The 20565-nt window shown below is 36.9% G+C and overlaps 1 protein-coding gene across 1 annotated transcript in view; it reads right to left on the bottom strand.

Moving 5' to 3' along the window:
• LOC133516571 (facilitated trehalose transporter Tret1-like) overlaps positions 1–6454 on the bottom strand; it is a 138674-nt gene extending 132220 nt beyond the window's left edge. Inside the window, exon 1 of the mRNA XM_061849568.1 lies at positions 6046–6454. The gene's annotated coding sequence lies outside the window, so the exon portion shown is untranslated. The remainder of the gene's footprint in view (positions 1–6045) is intronic.
• Between the last annotated feature and the right edge of the window lie 14111 nt (positions 6455–20565).

Here is a 20565-nt window from a genome sequence, read left to right as displayed (position 1 = left end):
GGCAAATCACAGTCCTTGGTGGATTGTTTACACCGTGACATTACAACACCGTTTGTTTGAATAACGGTATGTCATCGTGAACTCTTACATCATTCATCTTTGACCTTCACATTATTATGTGATTTACCTACATCTGTGTTTACCCCGTATGCAAATGATTTTTCTCGATATAAAGAATAGTATGATTTTCTAAAAACTTTTCTACTAATTACCTTTATTCCCCATTTTGTCTTCAGATCCTTCAGGTAAACATATTGTAACAAATTAAGGTCAACAATTTACGTGAAGATTATTGTAATTTTTATGGATTTTGGTTATTCTTTGACAGTCTGACATTACAATCTGACAGAATTTTTGAGAATTTTCGACCCAAATGCTGGACACTATCCCAATAGTTGCTAATTTGTACAGCCAGTGGATGTCATTCCAGATCTAGAGCAGAGCCCAACTGGGGAAGTACCTCCACCTTACAGACAACAGCAGCCAAATAACACTAGACCCTACTCATAGTGTTGTGTTCCTGTCGGTGAGTAAGGTTGCCAGAGCTCAACGAGGGGGTTACGGTCGGCAACGCGCATGGAACTCCTCTGGAGTTGCAGACGTACATAGGCTACAGAGACCATCAGGCGGGCCGTATGCATGTTTGCCACCGACGAGTTTAAAAAAAAAAAATTGCCACCTTCCAAACCTAACTGTACTGTACTAGGGATTGCAAATCCGAATCTATTTCACCAAATCCGGATTTTCGGATAATTGTCACGCAGAAATCCGAACTTCGGATAAAATCCGGATTTAGGGAATTTTTTCTTGGTACTACGAACAAATTGAGATTTTTAATAAGAAATCAGTCTTTTTAATTACTGTGATAGTCTTATGATCATTAACAAGTTATGTTCATTACACAGTTATATTATATTAATAACAAAAGCATATTGGAAACACAAAAATGTCTTCTTTAATCATTTTAATTAAGAATCCTACATCCTCGAACACTGAGATCTAAATTTATTGAGGGTTTTATCACATCTCCGCTGCGGAACCTATATCGCAGTACCCCGTTACATATTTCGCTGCGAATCGTGACAGCATCGAGAGCTAATCAAGAAGAAAAAAGAACAACAAGAACCGCACCTCACAGATTTGCCATTGTTTCACTCTCGGTCCGCCCAGGTATCGCGGGGAAACATGTAACACGGTACGCGGTGTAGTTTTAGTGGCAGTGGTAGAGATGAGTTCAAGTCCTAATCCCAAGAAGATAATACTGAAGCTAGGAAGTAGGATCACGCTTCTCTACTAAGTAAAATCTTAAGAACATTAGAGCATCAAGTGTAGAGTCATTCAGGCACGTTCTTAAGCGGTTACACAGCATCCCAGCTGCGGAAAACGCCCTCTCTGGCTCTACACTTGTTAGAGGGATAGCCGATAAGTTTTTGTAGACTGATGATAACATGGGACCCATCTTTCCTCCGTTTTCATACACAGCCATCTCTATATGCACTAAAGTTGCTAAATCAGGCGCTTCTGGTGTGTCTTCTGCTGTACTTGATGTTTCCCTTTGGGTGAGAAGAGAGTTGCCTGTTTACCTTTCTTTATCTGTCATAACATGACCTGGCATGTGTTGTACTTGTTCGCCATCAGATGTCATCGAACTCGTTGAAGGGATAGGGATGCTTTGAATAGAGGATGGTGAGGTCAACGAGTAGGCAGTCGCAGCAACGTTGCAAATTGTGTCCTGGATTTGCCCGAATGTTGGTGTCTTAAATAGTTCGTCTTTGGATTGTAAAACGAACTGTTGATAATTATGCAAGTACTGCAACGTCCCAGTCACATTCTCTAGACGCCTCTCCGAAATGCACCGTTTTAAAGCTGTCGTTAGTTTATTTGAAAACGAATTTTCGTAGCTTTCCAAAGTGTTTATCATTAACTTTAAACTATCGTCTGCCGTCAATAAAGTCGCATATTTTCGGCACGGTCGGTGGGTCGCGCGACTCCGGTGCGGCGGCCGCGGCGCGGAGCAGAGGGGGTAAGGCCCCAGGCCAGTGAGCGAGCGCAAGGGCAGCAGTGCTGCCACACGTCCAGACAACTCGCTTGACGCGTATTTTCAGTAATCAGAACATTTTAATGGTGCAAAATACAATTGTATAATATTTTGTCAAAAATCCAAAAATTCGGATTGCGGTTTAAAAATCCGGATTTTTAAACGGATTGAAAAATTCGCGGATAATCCGGATTTTCGAAGTTCGAATAATCCGGATTGCAATCCCTATACTGTACTGCAGGACGTGGACTGTTGGAAGACTATTGTGGATGACATTGCTATCGAACCACAAGATCTGGTTAATCCCAATTGAGAGCTGCGTCTCGCCTGACATCCTAGCCACCCATTACTCAACTCCAAGGAATGTCGTTAGACGTACGATGACTTATTGAACTTGGGTTAAGATTGTTCGTATATTTAAAAGTCGCAAGAACCCATCTTCAACAAAAAAACTGTCTCAAAATATCTTCACACATGTTGCGTTTGTATTATGTACCTCTAAAAACTTTCTGATCAATGTGAGGATATATTAACTCCACCACGTTAAATTATAAGGAACAGTTAGGTGTTCCATTGACAAGAACTCCTTTTCATATTGAAGACTTCTTTTTTTGGACAAACTTGTAAAAAAATTATGAAGTTTACTCAGTTCTCAGTTCTGATATTGGGTTCATGCAAAATATATGAATTAAAGTAAGGGTACTCCGAATTTACATAGCAAATGCGCAGTGGCAGTTTTTAGCTTTGGTGTAGTCAATTCTAGCTTGTAACTTGAACCGCGCGCCAACGTGAGGTATTATCGGAGATTATAAATATTATCGCACAAGTTACGCCGACACTTCTCGTAAACACATCAGGCATCGCTCTGGGCACCAAACGAAGGATTTATGGAATAATTAGAAAGGAATTTTGTGCTAATGTCTCATAAAACCTACTAGAACTATGGCCTTTCCTAATTTGTTCAGAATCCATTTCAAACATGAACTGATATCATTGCAGATAATATGTATAATTCATCTTATTCTTTTTATCGATTGCTTTAACATGCTTTCTGTCACAGTGCAAATTAAAGGTTTATTATAATTAGTATTACAAGTTTAATGTTACCTATACTGTTGTTATCTTATTTTCAGATTCTAGTATAACATACCTATATTGAAGCGCTGGTGGCCTAGCGGTGAGTGCGTGCGACTTACAATCTGGAGGTCGCGGGTTCTAACCCAGGCTCTTATACATACCAATGAGTTTTCCGGAACTTATGTACGAAATATCATTTGATATTTACCAGTCGCTTTTCGGTGAAGGAAAACATCGTGAGGAAACCGGACTAATCCCAATAATGCCTAGTTTACCCTCTGGGTTGGAAGGTCAGATGGCAGACACCGCTTCAGTAAAAACTAGTGCCTACGCCAATTCTTGGGATTAGTTGCCAAGCGGACACCAGACTACCATGAGCCGTGGCAAAATATCGGGACAACGCGAGGAAGATGATGAAGTATATTATACCTGCTTATATTGTACATATATATAGACGATTGACGGTTTATGACACTTATGACTTAACGTTTTAAAGCGACCTTGTGTTCTTTTTACAGTTTACATTTTTCATATTAACAAATACTAATATATACTATATATACATATAATACTAATATATCTCATAGTTAGTTCAATAGCTTAAGTTGTTAAATTGTACAAAGAACTGAGCGCCTCTCGCCAATAAACGTTACAGTTTGGCGGGAATACATATGTATTATATATAAGTTTTAATTTTAATATATAAATAAATTAAATTTAAAAAAAAATATATATAATACCCCTAACTATAACACAGGTCTATAAATTAAATAGTTTATAGTAGAAATCTTAGATAATCGTTAAACTTTCAAATATACAGAGTGTCGGCAAATAACCATACAAAGGGGCTGTGCTATTTTATCTACGTTTATAATACTATAAAATTCTCCGCGCCTTTTAATGAGCATAAATTACACTTCATATAATAGTACCAGGTAGAAAATTGCATCGCAAAATCGCAATAAAAATAAAACGTGTAAGTATTTTAAACCATAAATAGGTACCTATAGGAACACCTCTGGACAATAAAATTGAGCTCGGTTGTAAAACGTATGAAATGAGCACATTACGATAAAGATGTAGAATTGCACTCTATCAAGAATAAGCCTACACTTGAAAGAGATTAAAATTCTTCCTGATAACAAGTAGTTATTGAGTACCTACCAACTTGAGCCGTCTAAAGTTACGTGCACTGAGAGAGATTTAATTTGAGATTAAGCTACGGATCTGCTTTAAGAACAACCCGTACTTTAACTTGTTCTATTTTAAAGTAACTTTTAACTACCCGATTATACAAGCAATGAAGGCAATTAATAGGCACGCACAGAAGATTACATTTCTTCAATAATCAATCAGGTTTTATAGGCATAATTCTTCCATTTTATTTAAAGTTGTACATTTGTTTCACAAATATCCAAATTTAAGGATTCGATCCGGTTTAGCCTAGTGGGCCCTGCCTACGAAGCTGATGGTCCCGGGTTCAAATCCTGGTAAGGGCATGTATTTGTGTGATGAGCATGGATATTTGTCCCTGAGTCATGGGTGTTTTCTATGTATTTAAGTATTTATAAATATTTATATATTATATATATCGTTGTCTAAGTACCCTCAACATAAGCCTTATTGAGCTTACTGTGGGACTTAGTCAATTTGTGTAATAATGTCCTATAATATTTATTTATTTATTATTTATTTATAGGGAGTGAATCGTTATATTGAGCGTCTTTCCATGGATTTTACTCTCTATTTCTACTCAGAATCGCGAATTCTTTCGATCCTAATAGAAAAATGATTTTCCAAGATTTTTATTTCCATTACGTAAATATTTTCCATAGATTTTGTGGATTGAAATGGAATGAACGAAAAATGTATAGAAATTTTGAAACAGTTTTTTTTCTCCTATTAGGATCGAAAGAGATCGTGATTCTGAGTAAAAATGACATATACAAAACTCCCAATTCTAAAAAAGGTGGTGTTTAACTTTAAACAAAATTGCTTAATTATAATTTGAGAAAATAACAAAAGAAACAATAAGAAAAGATTGATAATATTGATATAGAGTACAGGAAATGTAGCAACTAATAATAATATGCATATGCCAGTTTTCTACCATTTAATAGATGAAGGAGATTTTATGACAGAGAAAGCTACAGTAGTTAATGGAGATATACTAGCAAGTCCAGTTGGAGCTTTAAGTCTTGAGAATTCAACGCGGTTTATGGTAGATAAATAGCACATTACTTATTATGGTGGTGCCGGACGTAAGAATTTACCTGTTTAGCCAAATGAGGTTAACCGGCAAACATTGTAGAAAAATATGTCGTATTTATAACTTATCCCATTAAAAATAGCACTAATGCATGTTTTTGTATGAAAGAAAACAATTTTGAATGCTGCAGAAAAATATCTATAACACTAATTTTGCACTGGTCAAAAAATTACGCAAATAAATATCATAGTAAATGTCACATTTTACTAAAAATTTATAAAAGACGTAATAATAGAAAAAAGAACTGAACTTTGGATACTAACACGTAAAGAGCTACTTGAAAGATAACACGATAGTGCGATATAGAAAATGTTCTTGAGACATTGGCATTGACAATGTTTACTCAAGGCTTTAGAAAAAAAACTTTCCAACTAATTTATCATAAATTTCCCACAAACAAAATCTCGTTAACAAATGTGACTCGGTGACCTTATCGCATCCTAAACTGAATGATTCTGCGATAACAAAACGTAAACATAAACCAACTTCAAGCTTTTTACTATCTCCGGTAGTAAAAGTCACATTCGAATCCCAGCCGTCAAAACCAACACTAAATTTTCTTAATTAAAACTCAGATAAACGGCTAAGCCGAACGTCAGTCTGATTATTTGAAAAGCTCCTCTAAACAATGGGTGTCATTCATGCTTTTGAAATCACTCACCATTTATATCAGCATCCCAATGGACCACTGCACATGAATTAAAATCACTAGAACACTATGAACTGGATCGATATTTTAAACACTGGACCAAAAACGCACCCTTGCGGCACTCCTCATATAAAATTTTAAAAATCGTTTTTTAAATTTCGATTTCGACACGTGCGCGCGAGTTAGTGGACGCGTGCCTCTGAATAGCTGCCGGCTTTAAACTGACGAGCCGAACCATCGGCTGCGCGCGCGTCGATGTTTACTAACCCCATGTGCAATACAATCAAACGCCTAATCCTCAACCCTATTTTTCAACTTTTACAGTCTATTTTTCTTTAGCAGTAGTTATAGCATCTGATGTTTATCTGTGTTGGTAAGTCGGACACATGTATTTGTCATTATATGAATGAAGAACTCTACCACACTCTACGCTAGAGCTTTGCGCCGGCGCGTTTCATTTATAACCTTAATTGATGTGTTCTTTCCACTTGTTAGATGTCCTTTGAGGTCTTACATTATCTTGTCGTGTTGTCGTGAATCATATCTTTACACTGGGATTTTAAGAAATGAAATCGTTTTTTTTTTTTTCTTAGAACACACTTTACACATATAAATATACATTTATGATTTAGTTAACAACTTTGCAGTATTATATGGCATTATTACGAAATTATAAGTTTAGCAGCTGGGATTGGTCCAAAAAGTTGAAAAACACCGAGGACAATAGTTTTTTGTTTCGGATTAATGACTTTCCGGACAATGAGTGCTTACTGTTTTTTAGTGCATTCAAACAGCTCTGATAAAATGCTTAATTGACTCATTAGGCTTTAAAGATTTTTTTTCTTTGTTTTGTTAAATGTTAGTTGTAAAATTAAAATTTCTGTTGTTTGTTTCCGTAAAAACGGTACTTTACCAGCTAATATAAGTTAATGATAAAAACGGCCGACCTAATAGCAATAAGCGCTCTCCTATAATTATTTTATTACTATCGTTATGATCTGGCCATCCCAGTTTTTTTTTTATTAATTTACAGTGTAGGTAAAACAAGCAAAGCTGTTTTCTTTAGGCTAATAAGTACTTGGTTGCATAATATTGATTATATTTTATTTATATAGTCGATGAAATATAAATTTAATAAAGACGTGGGTGTATACCTCTCTAAAAATTTGTAGGACGGATCGGTGCAAATTATATTTCGTGTAATCGTAAAACTGATTGGGTATAAAAATCTCTGAATTTATTTTTGATACTTATACAGCGCATACGGTTATACTTATAAGGTTAACTGGAAGAGATCCCATACAGGGATAAGTTCGCCTTTGTTGTATTTAATTTACTCTGTAACTGTGTTTTTCGTGTTTTTATTCCTATGTACAATAAAGTATATGTATATATACATACATACATACGAAGCCCTAATTATTTTTAGTGATTTGTTATGGTAAAAACATAAAGGATCCTCAATATCTGGTGACCAGACTGACCAGGGAAATATTCATTGTTCTTTGAAGAAAAATGAACTGGTGAATATCAAGAAAAAATTAAGACATGCAAAGAGGTCTCGAATATATTGGTAGGTTTTTTTCTTTGATTTTGGATGATAGGGAGGCATATTTTGGCTACAGTTTGTTGTAAGGTAAGAAAACTTCCTCAAATTAGAGTCGCTCAGAATTAAATAGTAATTTCGCATACTACAGAAAATTATCAACGATCGTCTAGGTTACTAAGAGGTGTGGGCAGCGTAGGCGCCTCGATGTCAACTGCAGGCCTTATCGGAATAAATGAATAACGAATTATAGTGCTGGATATCCAAGTATGGAGCTGTGTGATTTTCAAGCTCTTGTTTCAAAGCTAATGCTTCTATAATCTACAATGGTTGTCTTTGGCCCGTATTTATAGTAATCCAACAAGTTACAACACCTTTTACTATGTGTTTACCCATATTTTATAGTTTACAACATCAAATCATTAAAAGGTTATTATACATAATGTCTTTAACTATCGCAGTCGATGTGGGCTCTAAACTTCCTCCTCAAAATACCTTAATTAGGCGCTGCAACCATCATCTGCAAAGATGCTGTGCTGCCAATGATGATGATGATGATTTTATTATAGTTTTCTTCTTGTTCCTCCTTGACCTTTTTCTCATTTACTTGGGGTCGGCCTTCCTTGTCCTTTTCCTCTATAATCCACGATTTTTGGCTATTTCAGCGTCTGTATTAACATCTTTCATGTCTTTTTGGACTGTCGTCAGCCAAGTGGCAGGTGGTTGAGGTGGTCTTAACTATTGTTTGGCTTTGTGTTTCAATCTCTTGTCTGATAATCATATTGTATTTTATTATGCTTTCTTATGCTTATAGATGGTTAGTTTAGGCTTGTAAGGATGAATATTTTATTTATTAGTATTAGGTACAAACTGGCCAGAAATAGCACAACATCGGGAGCTGTGGAGATCACGGGGAGAGCCCTTCGCCCAGTAGTGAAACACTATAACGGGCTAACTAAAAAAAATACAAAAGTTGTTAAAGATAGAAAAAAAAGAACAAAACTATCGAAAATGGTCTGCCTGAAAAGGCCTAAATGTTCCTAAGTACTAATTATCTGATTGGTATACTATGAGGCCAGTTCAAATCAAACTTACATGACATTTTACTCGTACGTGTCCGTACATGTATTATCCAGGCTACATTAAGCTACATATTATGTTGTTTTAATTACAAAATGGCTAATTTCTAGGGTGCATTCTTGAGCTTACATTAAGGAACTTCCTCAAAGACACCGGTATTCTAATGAACTCCATTTCGAAGATAATCAATCATTTATTTTTATCTTATAAGGCCCTTACGATGCATTTTCTACTAAACGCAAGTACTATTTATCTCGGACGATCGATGTTCAAAATGACATTGATATGTCACAGTTTTCAATTGTTTGGTTGAATTAAATGTAATGCCCGCGTTACAGCAACGCTCTACGCTACATTTAATTATAAGAAAAAAAAAAAATTTTTTTTTTTGAAAATTAACTATACCATTTCGTTTCCTTAAACGTACTTACCCATACTCCGGAGTTAACGGAATTCAATAAAAACACGGTGTATAACTGTCTTGACCACATTGAAATGTTTTTAACCGCTCTGTTGTCATACATAGTGTTGTGACTGAATTAGTAATTTGTATAAACGGTATAAAATGATGGTGACTAATTATACCTACAGTTGTATAGTTTAATTATTTCTTAATTTACTTATAATGAATGAGATGATGAATACGCTTAAAGTAATGAGCCGCTGGACTTTGATTTAGAGGTAAACACTTAATAATAAAGTCTAAAGGTACTATCAAAGTCTGAAGTTTAAATTTAAATAAAATAATAAATAATAATTCAAGGATAATGTGTTACTTTGAATACTGCAATTCAAATTACATTGTTTCAAAACGTCACCAAATAACACTAGACCCTACTCATAATGTTATGTTCCTGCCGGTGAGTAAGGTTGCCGGAGCTCAACGAGGGTGCGGAGTGTTAGAGCCGGCAATGCGCATGTAACTCCTCTGGACCTCGTACATATGCTACGGAAACTGCTTACCATCAGGCGGGCCGTATGCTTGCCACCGACGTAGAATAAAAAAACCCTCATTGAAGTCCACCGTCATATTGTAATTTCTTTCAAAAAATTAACTAGGTATACGAAGAATGTTAAGATACCTAATGTATTAGACTTGTACTTAAACATTTTTATTTTAAGAGTTGAAAACAATTGGTGTGAAAATAAAACTCATTAAGTATGACCACAATGTCCACAATATATTTAAATTGATAGGAAACATGACCTAATGCTAAAATAGGCTACCCGCAAATATTGTTATGACTCTTAACGTCAAGCAGTAAGATTTAAAATTGAATAAAAAGAGACTAAGACTAAGAGACTAAGTAATTATATCGATAATTCTTAGAAAACAGTTTGTTTTCATGTTACAATGTAGGTACGTATTAATGCAGCGACCCAATTAAATTAAACTTATTCAAGCAATGTACTATAGGGACCGTGCGCGTTGGAGGGTCTGCCATCTTGTGGCCTGAATCGGAACAATCAACATGTACATTTACACGTCACATGCTTTCTTGTGCATAGTAAGTTCTGCCATCTTGTGGGCTACATCGGAACAAAAAACATCACATTTACGCCTCGCGCCAAAAATCTGACGGCTCCTGTGCTGCCATTTGAGATCCCACTTTCTTTTGTGAATTCATATGAAAAGACACTATAGAAAACGGGACTTAATTTTATAAAACTACAAGTTTTGCTAGTGTAAAACGGAAATACTGTTCCTTGGTAAGTATTGTTTGGCAAGCCATTTCCGTCAGAAAGAGGCGGCAAAATGTTGCCCTCCCATACAAAAATTAATTTCGTGACTTTTTCTACTGACAAAGTGGATTTGACAGAGTATACTTACAATGCGAGTGAAACATGAATTTCATGAATGTTTTACACTTTTAATTTTCGGCTTTAGAAAATAGAATCATCTAGGTTAATCAATTGATTTTCTGTCAACGGGATGGCTAAATACCCTATATATGTGAAAAGGCTCAGAAACCGGTTAAATTTCCAAGCCATTATCATGTAAGTACTTGGCGCAAAACCTTTTAATTGCGGTTCAGTTAGTGAAACTGTTATTTACAAACTGGTTTTTAGGAGAACATTTCCATAAATTTCTTGTCATATTAACCGGTTTAGAGCACACAAAACCGGTTTATTCCTAGGTTGTCGGTGTCTTTATTTACGCGGTACACCTCCGATCCGGCTGGCTGTCTCATCGCTCGTCGAATAAACCAGTTTATTTAGGTTACAATAAAATTCTTAAAACATTCGCGTTCTTATGAAAGTTCGGAGTAAAACCGAAATAAACCGGTATTTACCGCTATTTTTAAAACCGGTTCCGAATCTTGAGCTGTACATAGCAAAATTAGAAAACGCTACACATTGTTGACTTTCTTTTATCAGATGGAGTACACTCTGCAACAACCAAACGATACTATTACGTGACTTAATAGTTCCTTATGGGTCCTTATTTTTATTGATTAAACATTGTTCAATAAGAAACTGTAATTATTGGTGTTAAGGTGGAGAATCATTTGCGAGCTTTTGTTTAAAAGCAATCTGCACTATCGGTCTGTCATTATCGTTTACTTTGTTTCCCTGCTGTTCCAGATTTTATGAATGCAACCGGGAATTTTAGTTTCTTGGTTTAAAATGTAAATTTTTGACGCTTTAGGTATTTTTATTTGCTGTCAAATATTTAGATAGTGTGGATTATTCCCACTAGTTACCACCAAGACAGCCAGTGGTAACTACTGGGATTTTTTCCCACCTTTTACCAGTGGTAACTACTGGGAAAAATAATTCCCATTAGTTACCACCGAACCGAACCACTGGGTGGTAACTACTGGGACATAGGTACCACCAAAATTTTGTTAGTTCAAAACTAATAATAAATAAAAATCATTTATTTCAGACTAAAGGTCCATGGTTAGTAAACATTGAACTAAAGCTAAAAACTAATCAGTGACTGCATGCAGTCTCTGCCAACGATTGAGCATGGGGCCATTTTCACGTCCCATAAACACGCTCAGAATGCTCTTGGTGCTGCCGCGCAGGCGACGCATCAGTGAGGCGCACCTCTTGCGCAATAAAAACAGTATAAATATAAAGTACTTTAATAAATAATGATAATTGTGTCGCTTAGTGTTCCAGTAAACTGCCTTAATGTGATCAAAAATAGTCGGTTTTTAACTTATTTTTGTGGTAACAACTTGGTGGTAATTCGCGCACGAATTCCGATATTCCCCGCTTTTTTCCCCATACTCCATTCCTTATGCCTCCCCGCGTATGTTAGCCTTTAATTAGTTAGTGTATTTTATTGTAGTCTATTGTACAAAGAAATAGTGTCGATAATCTATACTAACATTTCAAGGCGGTTATAATCTGCTTTTACTATGAAGTCATTATCGTAATTAGTGGTTTATCACTCAATGGTACGAATTTTGTACTCTTGAGACAAAGAGTCTCTCTAGGAACAGTGGCGGGGCAAGAACAAAATTTTATGTGGGCAAGGTACATTTAGCGAGGCCCTCTGGTGGCGCAAGAAGTGACGAACATTTTTACGTTGTGTCCGAGATATACTTATTTGGGGCGCGAGACCCCTCGGACCGCGAGGTTGCGGGCGGTGGTCCACGTCGCCCACGCCTAACGCCGCCTCTGTCTGGGAACACTCTCAGTAACGGTATTTATTTATTTGGAGCCTGACGTCCCACTGCTGGGCAAAGGCCTCCCTCCAATATCTCCACTGTTCGCTGTCCAGTGCTGTGTCTGGCCACTCTTCAAGGAGTCCAGTTCATCCCGCCGTCCCCGGTGAGGTCTGCCAGATCCCCGATTCGAGTTTTCGGGCTCCCACTCTGTAGTGTCTTTACCCCACAACTCATTCGGCATTCGACAGACGTGACCAGCCCAATCCCATTTTAGCTTAGCCGCTTTCCGAGCTACATCGACGATTTGTGTCTTGGAGCGCAGCGTGGTCTTCTTCTTCACCCTAAGCCTTTTCCCATTATCTGAGGTCGGCTCGCCTTGTGCTCTTTCTCCACACAGGACGATTTGTTGGAGCGCAGCGTGGTGTGCCGGTAAACGGTATTTAGTCACTAAAAACAGCAAAACCTGTACTCAGCCATAACTCTCAAGAACCGTAAGAATAGTAAACCTTTAAAACAACACGAGGAACGCAGCGCAAACACGTACAGATTTAAACATTCAAGTTAACTTCTCAGTTAAGATAACAGAGTAATCTTAACTGCAGGCTGTTTGCTCGGAGTTCATGGCTTTGGTTTAGTTTAACTAAGCGTTAACCTTTCATGGTTTAAACGAGATTTACTTACTTGCTGTGTTACCTTTCTTGTTAATGTTATCATCAAAGGCGAAGAAATGGTGACGGCGCCTAATTATACCAGTAGGGCTAAGATGGACGGCTCTTTATCATTTGTCACCATGCTTGTCACACTTCTAACATGTAAGCGCGAAAGTGACGGGCATAGTGACAAGTGATAAAAATGGCACCATGCTGCCACCGCAGGTTCCTCTTTGCCGCCTGTACGGTTTTGTACAGTTTTAGATAATGTTTGAAAGAGAAACTAACCCTTGCTGCATTTCTAAAAATAGCGATGGTTCCCTGATCCCTATAAGACAGGTTTACCTAGTTTAGGGCTCAGGACACTATTCCTAGGCTTTCCAACAATAGAATGCTTCTAAAAATGTAATACTTTTCTACTGTGTAATAAGCTGCAATTTAGATACCTAAATAATCATTTTTCATTTTCATTTTTTTTCATTTTCATCTAGCGCTTTAAAAAATGTCAAAAAAAGGAAAACAATCCGACATAGATGTTGATAATCTTATTCTGCGTTGAAAAATTACGTTTACGTTTGTATGGAGTATGGAGAAACAACCACGAAACGAAAAGAAATAAATATCGAAATGTAATATAATCGTAGTAACTGTTACTACCAAAAAAAAGCGGCCAAGTGCGAGTCGGACTCGCCCATGAAGGGTTCCGTACCATTTATGACGTATTAAAAAAACTACTTACTAGATCTGGTTCAAACCAATTTTCGTTGGAAGTTTGCATGGTAATGTATATCATATATTTTTTTTAGATTTTTCATTCCGTTATTTTAGAAGTTACAGGGGTGGGACACACTTTTTTTCACTTTGGAAGTGTCTCTCGCGCAAACTATTCAGTTTAGAAAAAAATGATATTAGAAACCTACATATCATTTTTGAAGACCTATCCATAGATACCCCACACGTATGGGTCTGATGAAAAAAGATTTTTTGAATTTCAGTTCTAAGTATGGGGAACCCCCAAAATTTATTGTTTTTTTTCTATTTTTGTGTGAATATCTTAATGCGGTTCATAGAATACATCCACTTACTAAGTTTGAACAGTATAGCTCTTATAGTTTCGGAAAAAAGTGGCTGTGACAGAATCGGACGGACAGACGGACATGACGAATCTATAAGGGTTCCGTTTTTTGCCATTTGGCTACGGAACCCTAAAAATCACGTAACTATTTTGATACATTACGTAATTTTCGATTGGCGTTTACTAAATTGGACTGTTTTTTGTAAATAATGTCAAACGATCTTGATTTTCCTGAGGATCAAATGTCTATATAGGACTCATGGCATTTAAGCAACACAAAGATCAGAAATGAGAGTTAAAGTCTGACGCTCGCAGTCGACTATTGAAACGCCTCTAACAAAATGATAAGGTGATGTGACGTCACATCATACAAGTCTGTTCTAAATGTATGGAAGATCAAGGAAATTGCCATTTTGACCCTGAAATATTGCGTTTATGTGTATAGTTGTCATACAATTTATTTTTCAACAAAACATAAGGAATCGAATGGTGCCATTTTCTTTTCTATTTTTGAAAGACAAAAAAAAAATTATGACATTTCGGAGCCTTGTATTTTTTTATAATCTCAATATATTTTTTTCAATTCCACTTTTTTATAATGGATGGCTCATTTTCTATCCATTTAACTAAAGTTTGTTATAATATTCAACATGTGTCAAGTACCCAATTCTACTTTTTACCAACGATTGTCATATTGGCTAGGCCCTCAGATCTGGAACATTCACGGAAAGAAATTCATATTAAACCGCACAGTGCGCAACCACTTCAGTTCCAGGATATTGAACCATGATTTTGAACTTTACTTAAAAGTGATAGGGTTCAATTTTATATAAAATTATGACGCTCTCTACAACCTGTCCATAGTGATGGTGCTTTTAAAATCAGTTTTATTTATCAAGATCATTGTCGTTCCACCGTGAAAAAGTAAAGTACAAATTATTAACACGCCTCAATGCTAACACACGTAAATGACAGCTCTCATCAAACCTGTCATTTCCATTCACAAGTAACGTTTCTAACCGGTCCCTACACGAGTGCAGCTTACTAAGTGTCATCTAAAAGGAAATGCATAGACCATAAGGTCAACTAGACTATGCAAATGCACGTAATTCGTGTGTATTTTAACGTACACACTCGAGAAGGCTGCAACTAATATCCAAAGGAAAATGGGGACTACGTTTATATGGAAAGTCGGTCACGTTATGTCGGGCTCTTTCCTCTTAAGAGGATATATCAGCTGAGCCCCTTCCCATATTTAAGAATTTCAGGTAGATATCATTATTAGAGGTCAGGCGAAAAACCATGCGTAAAAATCTCAGAAATTAAGGTTTCGTTCTCGAGATTTTACTCCCCCAAAACTTAACCAATCGTAACGAAATTTTGGGAACGGAATAAGAAAGAAATTATTTGTGCCTGCCCGTTTTGATTTTTGCGTTTAATGTTGATGATTTTCTATGCTAGAGGTCTGTTCACGGCGCATTTACTTGGCCGTTTTTAGCGCTGTTTAAAGTTACCTGGTTCTTATAAAAAGAATATATATTTAAAAAAAACGTACAGACAGAATAAAATATTAATCTAGGGCCAAAATCCAGATAGGAAAATGTCGAAAACGTTTGTAACTTTGTATGGAAAAATGACCACAGTATCCTCTCAATGTGACGTTCGGATGTCAACTGCAGTTGCATTACTGTTTCGAATGTCACATTTATGCCAAGGCGATTGTAGATGACGCAAAATGATCGCCAAGTTTAGAGTCTCATAATAGTACATTACAATACAAGTGCGAAAAATAGGAATATCGCAACGAGTAGGGATAAATTAAAACACATGCCTATTCGCACATGTATCGTACAACATTTTACATTAGGTGCCTAGCCCTTTCGACATAGTTACGTAAAGTGATAATTTTCGCACTAGTGCGGTAAAGTAGCACCATATGTACTGTAAAATAGGTTCTAATTCCTGGCCACGTATTTTCAGGTGTTAGAAGGCCTACCGCAAGTGCCGAAGTTCGCAAATTGAAGGCATCTTTCACTATCACTCTAATTACGCCTTAAAAGATAAATGCCCGCAACTTGCGAATTTTGGTGTTCGCGGTAGGCCCTCAGGCTTGAGGTCGGCTTGAACGCAAGATTTGGCCCTCAGGCTTGAAGCTGAGTCTCTTCCTGTCTAGTGTCAAGTCTCAATTTTAAATCTCGCACTCGCACTGAGCCAGTAATAGCTTTAGGTAGTTTTCATACTAATAAGGGTTGTTGCAAACTCTTTTGAAATCAGCAATGTCAAATATTTAAATATATATTTTTTCATGATTGTACACATGTTACTCTAAAATAAATGGCTAACGTTTCCTGCGTGTTTTCATTCGGGCTATATTTCATGTAATTTTCTACAAAGGGTACTTGGGGCATCTATTTTAATATAAGATCTTTTAGGAAATGCTTTTTTAACGCAGTGAACCAAACTTTCCCTAACTCTTATTAAACAGCATCATCAGATAGGAATATAGGTTTTATGGCGGTGAATTATGGGTGTTTTTGCAATTGGATGTTTGGATGATATAGGATTTTTTGAAAGAAATCTAAAAGGAAACATCGATTGATCGGTCTTTGCCCGTTGGTTGCATTTTCTCTTCTTCACACGATTTCTTTAGTCCCAACATTTATTAGTTCTAGAATCTAGTGTTCCGTATAGGTAATCTAATCAGCATGGCTACCAAGAGTTGACATTTAACATGTACGTTAGCGATTGCGTGAACTGAATCGCATTCCCTCTCTATCGCACCAATAAGCTCATCAATGCGAGCGAAATGGGCTTCGATCGAGTTTACGCACTCGCTAACGCACTGTCAACTCGTGGTACTGGTACGGCTACTAAGTAGTCTTCGATGATGTATTAATCAAGTTAAAATTGATTTGAGTGCAACTTAATTTCTAAGGGAGTATGAGCTTGTATAAATCAAGACTGTCTAAGAATCCGATTCGAACTTTAAGATACGTCAAAAATTTCCTAAAGATACGATATGGATTGGATATATCAGAGTCAAAACTAACTAACTTTACTTTTGAGTGGAATTAACGTGAGACACTTCATTCGGTTCTTGTCTGATTTAATGTCTTGTCTTTTAATTGTTTATATAAGAATTCAAGTCTTGAAGATCCTCTACATCTCTAAGGATATATTTTTTTTATATCTCTGACACTTAGAGACTTATACTTCTCTAAAGAAATTGAGTATTTGTTGGTTTTATTTTTTTTATCATTGTTTTATTTCTGCAATTTGACATTTAGAGACAGTATACATCTCTAATAAAGTATATATAATTTCACCGATTCCATATTTGTAATTGTATTTTGTAATTTTTTATTGTTTTTACAAACAACATGTAAAAGTGCCCCTGTGGCCTATTTGCTGAATAAATGTTTGATATTTGAACGTTTTTTGTTTGAAGAGACGTCACTTTTGACACTGACATATCTAATCCATATCGTATCTTTAGTAAATATTTGACGTATCTTAAAGTTCGAATTGGGCCGTAAGACTGGAATTTTTGAAATTTTGTTGAAACCAAGGTCGCAAACGCAAGGTCTTTTATAAAACATGTCGAAAACATAGGTAAAAAAGGCAAATGGAACATTCAACCTTTAACGCGCAAAGCTGTAAAATTTTTACGGGTGTTAGCGAAATATTAAAAAAATCTATCTTAATGTTTTTCTTACCATACTCAAAACTTCGGTAAAGAAAAACACAATGAATCCGCACCAATCCCAGACACAATCTGTGGCTACGCCATTCCTTTGATTCCAGTACTATAACCGCGCAAATCGAAGTTTGTCAATTGCGGGCATTTTTCTCTGTCACTCTAATTACGTCTTAGTGAGAGTAAAAGAGAAAGATTCTTAAGAATTTCGGCTTTCGCAGTTTAGGCCCCCAGGTTGTTTAGCGGAGCCTTGGCTCCTGTAATAAATGCAACGGGAAAATCCTTAACGTGACGACTAAACATAAAACAAAACCCTTTATAACGCATAAGGAACCCTTAGGAACGCATTAGATCAGGGGTCACCAAATGGCGGACCGCGGTCCGAATCCGAACCGTCGACCTATTTTATGCGGACCTTAAATAAATAGTAATTTGTATTACTGAGTACGTAATTCAATAAAATGTATCCAGCGCTTTGTCTTTGCTGCCGTGAATTCAACAACGGACGAGCGAAGTAACGTGCGAGAGAGAGATGCAGTTCGGGGAGTACGAAATGTACGAATTCACTTATTAAACTCATGTAGAAACGGACGGCGATGGTAATATTAACTTTAAAAACCGGACCCCTGAAGAAACTAATTGGTGATCCCTGCATTAGATCGTCCATGTTTTTATAAAATTACATCAATCACTCCGTGGGCACATTCTGTCCGATTACCAGCGGCGCCTTTGCTATGTTTCATAAAAAACTGGCCAAGTCGGACTCGTGAGAAAAGGGTTCCGTGTATTCGCTCCGTGCATCACAGTGGCGCCGCCCTAGTGGGTGCGAGACATACAACGTATAACAAAAATATTGGGGATTAAGGGCATATTATATATGTTCTGATTAGGAATAAGGATTTTTTTTTGACGCGATTCATTTTTGGCTTTTTTTTTATACTACGTCGGTGGCAAACAAGCATACGGCCCGCCTGATGGTAAGCAGTATCCGTAGCCTATGTACGCCTGCAACTCCAGAGGAGTTACATGCGCGTTGCCGATCCTAACCCCCTCCCACCCCTCGTTGAGCTCTGGCAACCTTACTCACCGGCAGGAACACAACACTATGAGTAGGGTCTAGTGTTATTTGGCTGCGGTTTTCTGTAAGGTACTTCCCCAGTTGGGCTCTGCTCTAGATCTGGAATGACATCCGCTGTGCTGTGCCCTACCACACAAAGCGAGATGACATTCACAATGCCCATACCTCTCTTGTGGACGTAGTTTAAGGACGTACCCGGGTCCGATGGCTTTTGTATTGATTGGCCGGCTTTGACGGCCATACCCATAAAAACAATTATTTCGCGTAAAAAACATTTTTATACTTTTTCATAATCAGAAAATAATACCGAAATATGCCCTTAAACGGATCCCCACTATTTTTGTTACAACCTGTATTACTTATTTGACAGTTGGCAGCTGATAAATAGTATGAAGATGTACCACGAAAGTTCATATTTTCACCACACCGTGCGTTGGCGTCGTTTGTATTTCCCCCACCACCAACTTCGCACATAAATAGCCAATAGGAATAAGATTTGACACCTACTTATTTTCTAAGGGCATAATGCCAAGAATTTAGAAGGGAAAGGGAACAAAAGATATTCCGCGCCGCGGAACGCGACGGAAGATAAGGATATCGCGCGGGTTAAAAGTTAAAAAATTTGCTATTGTCATCGCACGACTCTATCACTAACTATATTATACTAAAATTATACTTATATGGCATGCAGGTTAACGATATACAACTGAAATCAAATGTAAATCAGACATGTGCGCGTGTTTTTTTTTCGAGCTAACTTTAACCTAGTAAGGTTTTGGTTGCCATCTGCCCTTTAGAACGGAACCCTAAAAATCTATATAATCACTGACCTATCACACATAGACAGTTACTCCTCATAAGGCTAATCTGCCAAAAGTGAAGCCGAAACTCGATCGATGTGTGCGTGCGACGCTCGTGTCTTACGCTCAGCGACACACACATATATACAAAAACGGGTTGCCAGAGTTCATTTATTCCCCTTAAAGTAGATGGATTTTAACCACATCCTTATACTTGGCTATCAATCATTTGGGAGTGTGTATGTAGATATTAAATTTGTAGCAAAAGCTTTCAAGGTTTCTTTTAAGGACTTTGCATTTCTGTACTTTGTGAAATAATGTTTAAATAAAAAAACGTTTATTTTTTTTATTTTACAAATGTGCACAGATAATAGCTGGTAGAATTGACTTTGGAATAATGATTTTAAATGATAAATATTTAATGACGATCATTTGGATTTGATTTGGTTTGATTTTATTTGACTAATATTTTCTTCGGGTTAGTGTGGTGAAAAGTTTTGTGTTTCACTTGGGGCAAAATTTGTTTAACTCTCGTAACTTGAAACCCTCGCAACGCTCAAGATTCCATTTTTCGACATTTTGGATCTTTATTTAGCTCGAGTAGCAATATTAGCACGAGCGGTTAAACAACAACTTTTCCACTTGTAAAACAAATAACTATTTATCGTCAGTACTAGTAATTGTACCTGCAGGCCTAGCCAAGGTGGCAATCGCTATTGCTTCGAACAACGAAACGCTTTGTGTCTCTCTATCAGTCTTCCATATAAGTGCGACAGTGACAGTTGCGTTTCGTTTTTACAGACCTTAACTGTAACACCTGTGTTCCACAAATAAAATTTACTTTACATGCTCATCAAAATGGCGAGAGCATATTCGACTATGTTTAGTCGGTTTCCATATTGCATCGTTCCTATTTAATCTAATTTTTTCCGTCCATCTCGCAGACAGAAGCGGATCAGTCGGAAATCTAAAACGAATATCAC

This window comes from Cydia pomonella, chromosome 3 (genome assembly GCF_033807575.1).
Source record: "Cydia pomonella isolate Wapato2018A chromosome 3, ilCydPomo1, whole genome shotgun sequence".
Lineage (NCBI taxonomy): Eukaryota > Metazoa > Arthropoda > Insecta > Lepidoptera > Tortricidae > Cydia > Cydia pomonella.
This window is presented reverse-complemented; position numbering and strand designations above follow the sequence as displayed.